Here is a 7569-nt window from a genome sequence, read left to right as displayed (position 1 = left end):
TAATAAAATCAAATAGAGTCAGGTGACCAATCACACCTTAGAAAAAACTCAATGATTGGTGACAACTTCACTTACCTTAGGTAACTCAATTAAAATTAACTCATATTTCAGTCACACACTTGAGGTATACCCTTCTTCACAGCACCTGAACTCCCCCAGCCCGCATAACACACCTCGTGTATGCACTTCAAGGGCATGCGAGCATCTCCGCAATGGTTGGTCAAACCACCGCAAGGCATCAACAATATTGACTAAAGATAGTTTTCCTTTGACTCATTTTTTCTAATGTTACTAAACACTATAAAATATGGAAAACTATCTTTGCATAATATTTTCCATTGAAATTGAAAGATCGGATTTGTGTAAAAACACAAGAGCTTGTTCAGACCCCCAATCAAAAATTACAACTAGATAACTTTTACTCTAACTCAAACTAAGTGCGGAACAAGAGTAAATGATCGTAAATAACCGATAACACTACCCTAAGCCATATTCATCCATTATCAACAATAAAAGAAAAGCTTAAAGAGTAGGGAAGATAGATGCAAATACAAGATAACACCAAGACATGTTATCGAAGAGGAAACCGAAGAACTCGGCGAAAAACCTCTCCGCGACCCTCCAAGTCGAAATCAATCTACTAGAGAATAAAGTTGGAGTACACAAATAACAAAAGACCCTCCAAACCTAGTCTACCCCATGTACTTGAGCCCTCCGAGCTCCTGCTACCAACTGGCTTCTCGGAACCTTGTCTTCTCTAGCTTTCCAGATCTCGCAATTCAACCCAATTGCATCCGCCAATAAATGGCTCCTTCCAATGCTTCCCAACAGCACCAAATTCTTACTTTACACTCAGGATGAGTGTAATAAGTGTTTGGACTATCAACCTCTCAAAGATATGGAGATGAAGAGGTAGGAATTGAGAAAAACCATAAGGAAATGTGTCGATGATTGTAGGTATAACAATCTCTAACTCTCAAGTATATTTTCTAGGGTTTTCTCTCTGAAAATCACTTCTTACACTTTGTGGGTGATGAAGGTATATATAGTGTGAGTAAAGACTTGGTAAAGCAAAACATAACTTTTTGCCAAACAAAAAATTTCGCGAGTACTTCACGGGATGGCATTTCCCGCGAGACACTCGTGAAAACCTCCAAGCTAGCATGACTCTTCATCTTCCAGTCATGTACTCTACACATGGCTCTTTCGCGGGTAGGCTTCTTGCGAGACACTCGCAAAATCCACTTGTTCATCCTTTTAAGCTTGAGTCTTCACACTCTTTCACACTCATCCCTTACAATTAAACCCACATACATACAGGGAAAAATAATTGAAGAAATTACAATCAAATTTGGCACGGAATTAAAACTAATACAAAATAGTTATAAATTACAATTTTACAGAAACAAACAAAGCATAATAAAAAAAATAGACGATAGAAGGTTATTTGCTTATTTCTAATAGTTGAGGGGGAGATTGATTGATTTTATAGTTAAGGGGGATACTATGAATGGCCCCCTTAACTACGCAATGTAAATGAAAGGGCAATGACAAAACATTTTATGATTCATTTGTATACGCAACAATTGGACTTCTTACATTATGGGTGCCATCCGACCACACAAGTGATGCAGATAATCTGTGACTAGTGTGTAATCCTTCCCAAACACTGTCACAATAAAAGACTTCTTCTCATCTGAAGACTTGAAAGAGAGAGTGCTAGGTTTCACGCTAACATTTATCTCAGAATTTGCAACTACTTTTGCCTAATACTTTGAATCAGCAGGGCCTACATTTGTAACAGTTTTCGGAAATTCAACCGTGAAACTTTTGACTGCCTCCACTTAAGCTTGCATTGACGGGTAATTCAAATCCTTTGGAGATCCTCTAACGTCCTTTGGACAAGTACCAAAAGAACTAATATTCATGCTACAAAGCATTTTGAGGTAGTCATCTTTAGAGGCTTCATACACCAAACCAGGCTCTATTGCTTTCACAGGATTGATACGGCCAACCCCAAAAGCAAATTCACCATCTGCATATTCATCTTGCTTTGTGGGATTCATTGGCCAAGCTGTAAGAACAAGAACATATAGCAAGTTAACTTATCTTAGCAAAAAATGATATAGCAGAAAATGTGGCAAAGTGAATATATCAGTGGTCATCAAGGCAGATTTTATTGCTGAAGGAGACCAATCTGGGTGAAATGTTTTAAGATAAGCAGCTGCACCCGCTACATGTGGACAAGCCATGGAGGTTCCAGACAATATACTATATTTCACAGACCTTTTATCCTCATCAACACCAGAAGGTGAAGCATCGGGGGAATATGCTGCCAAAATATCTATTCCTGGAGCACTTATGTCTGGCTGCAGTTTTTATCAAATATAGTGTTAGAGAATCCAAAAGTCACAACAAACGAGAGCTAGAGAAAGAAATGGATATATGTATCCTACAAAACTTATGATGCCTAACCTTCAAAATGTATCCTACGAGTTTCTCAAAAAAAAAAAAAAAAAAATGTATCCTACGACGCTGTTTGGTCCGCGTGCAGAGAAGGAAGCAACTACAGGAGCATGTGTATTTTTAGTAGCTTCACTTTTTAGTATACTTCCTTTTGGGTTTCTAAAAAACATGACCTTGAGAGGTTAATTCAGGATCATGTAGCATTTTTTTTTTACCAAAGAAAATTGTATGCCATTAAACAACATATAAAAATTTTAATGAATTCAAACAAAATTTCAAATTTGAAATCTAATTATTCTGCAAAAGTAAAACATCGCAAAATTACAGAGGAAAAAAAAAAAAATAGAAACCTTACTTTGTAGAACTTAAGCAAGATTGAAGTGCACCATATTGGTGGATTGCTAAAGTTGATGCAGGTAAAGGAAAAATAAGAGCAACATCTTTTCTTTCATCATTTAACATGATTACCCCAAGGGCGCCAGCTCTGTAAGCTTCTTCAAATCCTTGTATATCATCACATACGATAATTTTTCCTTCCACCAAACTGCTATCCAAACAACCTTCAGCATTGGACCTGATATTCAACACGACAAGAAAAATTGTTACCTTTCACTGGTTTAAGAAAACTTGGGGTTGACAATAATTAAAAGAATATAAGTTACCGAGCATCAGAACCATAACAATTGCTTGAGGCATCTTTCCAATATACCAAAGGAAATTTTGTTCCATTCAGTGTGAAAGAATTTACTGCACTTCCCTGAAAACAAAAAATTAAAATTAAAATGTGATAGAAATTTTTTCTTAAGTAAAATTATTCTAGTTTCTATGGAATAAATTTAGTATTTAACAACAATATCACAATTTGTAGAAGATGTTCAAGGATGAGATTTTCAGGACACCACTTCATACCAGATAGTATTTAGAGATTAAATAAATCATAATGGCTTTTAGAGCTACAATCAAAACTAGCTGATCCGTAAAGATGCCAATGGGTGGGAATGTCAAATTCGCGCACAATTAGAAAGTAAAGAACATTTTAAGGCAATAATGAGGATCAAATAGATTAAATGTAAAAGATGAAGATACTTACAATGAGTGTCTTTCCATTAGCAAGAACAACCTTACTAATAATTTCACGATCTGTGCTGCTGGCTGCTATGGAGAACAACCATGGTGCAACACTTGATACAGTTGATGCAATAGGGCCATTATTTCCAGTAGATTGAAGGGTGAGTATGCCTTTCTCCATTGCATGAAAAGAACTAATAGCAATAGCATTAGATTTAAAAGGTATTGGCTCTCCACTGACTGAAATGGTAATGAAGTCAACCCCATCTGCAATAGCATCATCAAAGGCAGCTAGGATGTCTTGTTCTTTAAACCCAAGTGGATCACAGGCTTTGTATGCTGCAATCCTTGCAGATGGAACCCCTCCTCGTGCAATGCCTTCTGCCAGTCCAAAAAACCTCACACCGTGTACTTTGCTACCAGCTGCTGTTGAGGCAGTATGGGTACCATGATCTCCATCATCCCTTGCGGAAGTACTTTCACCCGAGGAGTAAGCTCGAGCTCCAATAAGTTTACAGCAGAATTTACATTTCATAGTATATTTTTTTATAAAAGTAATTTTAAACCCTAAATGTTTTCATTGGAAATACTAGAAAGTTTCAGTTGCATTACAAGGCTCTTAGTATATTGTTTAGATATGTTAGTATTGTTAGTACAAACAAAAATCCAAAAAATTTACAACGATTTTTATCTTTTCTAAGGTGTAAGCTTGAAAAATTTTCAAAAGAAAAATCACAATATAATTCTAGGAGAAAGGAAATTACTTGTTGCGAGTAAAGTTACTGCCACCTTCACAGGTACCCTTCCATTTCTTAAGAGGTGGACCAAAACCTTCATCTCTAAAGCTCTCTGACTCAGGCCAAATTCCACTGTCAATAACACCAACTATTACATCACTCTCGACAGTGGGATTTCTTTTTGCAGTTTCAGTTAAACCTACGAAATCCCATGACCTTGTCGTTTGAAGTTGGAGAGTTCTACTTGGAAACACTGATAGGACCTCATTCATGCCTGCACATTATTGTCATTATACTTGGAAATAAGTTATTACAATAATACAACATAACAAAATGCAGTAATTAGTTCAAAGTTATTGTCATAACATCACCCACGTCACATTTAAAACATAGGCATCAATAAAAAAAATGTGTACATCACACGTGAAATTTGTTCAAAATTAATGTTTTGTAGTTTTCTATGAATGTAGTTGTTTCCTATGTATTTTGAACTTGTGCCCTATATGGTCATTATCTAGCATGCATCTAGGCGTGTGCATGATGGACAAGTGTAAGGGCTGTCATTTATATTTAAACAAGATATCCATGTAATTGGCTGTAGTAGAGAATCAATTGAATAGAGAAGAAGAAGAAAACTACGGCCCCATTCTCTCTCCCTTGTTCCAAAAATACATGCTATCCTCTTAGAAAAAACTAATTGATAGTAAATTCTTACACAAACTTATCAAAATCATTGTTCTCTTCTATTCCAAAGCTAACAAAATTATGGACATGATGTGTACGGAATGTGAAACAATTAACAGTACTATTTTACATATACAAAAATGTATGGAAATTAACTGGAATGAGAGATGCAGATGCAGTATTACTGTATTAATACTATAGAATATAGATAAAAGGTAAAAATTCAATGAACAGTTATACCTTTCTTCAAGAACTTCTTGAAGAACACTGAGATGGTGAGACATAGGTGAATATTGATCTTCTGGTAGTGAACCCATGTACACAATGTAAACATCCTTCTCATTATCTGTTGCACCACAACAAATGCTGTGGGCAGCGACCGTGAGAATCACAAAGAAACGGTAAAGGGAAATAGTACCAGACATAGCAGGCGTTGTGTGGGATTGCAACACTGAGGAGGTTCTAACTGATATTCATAATATGATTCCAAGATAAATGCCATAGCTGTAGTGTACTTTCCTTACGAATATCAAAGCATTTCTTTGAATGATAATATAGCTCACTAACTAGGGAAAGGGGCGTTTCTCATTTGCTTCCTTTTTAACTTGGCACAAAACTTATCAATTGTCATGGTATATATGTAATGCAGCACTGTCGTTTGCATTATTGTTTTGAATTTTAAGGCTGATTCATTTTTATGTGCTTCCATATCATATGTCATTTTTTTCTCTCTCTCTTTTTTATGGTTAGTACCATATGATTTGTAATTATTATTAGGGAAAATTTCCACAATTGATGTGAAAATATCGACATTTTAACACATAAAAATGGATGTAAATAACCCATATGAAAAAAGTGATGTGAGAAAATAAAAGCCCTTCTTCACTATATGTTTTATTTATTTATCATACCTATTTTTCATAATTTCAGTGAAAAATGAGAGATTTGATCTCTAAACATCTACATTAAAAACACCATAATTGTCAATTAAGCTACAAAACTCATGTCATTTATCATACCTACTTAATCTTAATCTTTCATTTATTATTATAAATATAATTAAATTAAGGCAAAATTCTATGTTAATGGTTAAGATTTTGTAGGCATGGAACATTCTATGTTAATAAGGCAGTAAAACCAACCAAGCAATATAGATCAAAACAATTTAAAGTATAGAACAAACTGAACACTGAAAGTAGTTAATATTGAAAATAAGTAGCAGAACTTACAGTAGTAGTTACAAGATCTCAACAGTTTATCAGTTACAAGGCTTGAATTAGTTCTAGTTACAAGGCTTTGTAGGGAAATAGTGGGAACAGTGGTAATTCTAGAGAGAAGTTCTAAAGGAGAGTAGTAGTAATCCTAAAGAGAATTCTGGCTCTAGAACTAAACTTAAAACTTGGTTTAATATAAGGGACAACCCCCCCTTAAATAAGCAAAATTTCAAAATGAACAGTAACAATGAATAGTAAACAGTAAGAAGTGAATAATGATTTTCACTTTTTGACTAAATCTTGAGAAATCAACAAGAGAGATCTTCAAATGTCCAAAGCTTGCCAAAAGTGAGCTTGGAATGACTAAAAGTATGAAGGATCTCTTTTCCAAAACATCATCATAGTGGTGTGAAACAATAGTGGAAACTTCACCATGGGGTAAACATTGTAGTATTTTGGTCGTTGTGTAGACCAAACAAATAGGGAAATCAGTCTTCTACAAAATCATGAGTTTCTTCTTCATCATGTCCAAACCACTCCTGATTGTAGGGGTAGTAAGGGTCTTTTGTAACAGAAGTTTCAGAGGACCGTTCATCTTCTGCATCAACAGCTTCTTTTTCTTTGGATATTATCTTAATCAAGGCATATAAAGCATCAAGGTCCTTGCGAATCTCATCCAAAAGGGAACCCTTTTTTCTAGGCTTAGCAATGGATTTAACAGTTTTAGCAGATGTAGAAACAGGTGTATCAGCCAGTTCAGCTTTTTGCACTGGGGTAGAGATTCTTAATGCTGGAGAAGCACTTAGGGATGAGAATTCTCTGGAAACATTGTTAAAAACTAATTGTGTGTGAGGAAACTTATCCCACCATTTAACATACCAACAGCGAGTGAGAACATCACCTTCCTTATCATATTGCCATTTTAGGATCCAAGGAACCTTGTATTTCTTAATGAAATGGAGCAGAGGAGGGAATTTAGCACCATAGGAATCAACTTTGAGCACATTTTTGAAATATGTAAAAGAATTCATTAATGGTTCTGGGAATATTTCAACAATTGAACCAAACTGGGTCCACCAGTGTATGAACCAGAGGGGGAGATCAAAATTGAAATCCTTATCAAAATTAACAAACCATGAATGAGACATATTTTCATTTTGATGAAGTATGAACCTGAACCAGGCAGTGAGATAATCATGATATGAATATGGAACAGGGGAAGTTGGCATCATTCTTGTGGAGGCAAGGTTAGGACCCCACATTTCTTCGGAAATAATATGATTCAAGAAAACACTATGATAAATAATCTTGGCACTATTAGCTTTGTCTCTTATGGCTTTAATAGTGATGGAATTCTCATGACGCAAAATGTCAGAATAGTATTGCACATCCTTCCGACA

At 35.4% G+C, this 7569-nt stretch overlaps 1 pseudogene; it reads right to left on the bottom strand.

The window, feature by feature from the left end:
- Positions 1–1560: 1560 nt before the first annotated feature.
- LOC115985429 lies at positions 1561–5317 on the bottom strand (annotated as a pseudogene).
- Positions 5318–7569: the final 2252 nt, after the last annotated feature.

This window comes from Quercus lobata, chromosome 4 (assembly GCF_001633185.2).
Source record: "Quercus lobata isolate SW786 chromosome 4, ValleyOak3.0 Primary Assembly, whole genome shotgun sequence".
In the NCBI taxonomy this organism is placed as follows: Eukaryota; Viridiplantae; Streptophyta; class Magnoliopsida; order Fagales; family Fagaceae; genus Quercus; species Quercus lobata.
The sequence above is the reverse complement of the archived record's forward strand: the minus strand, read 5'-3'. Positions and strand labels throughout refer to the sequence as shown.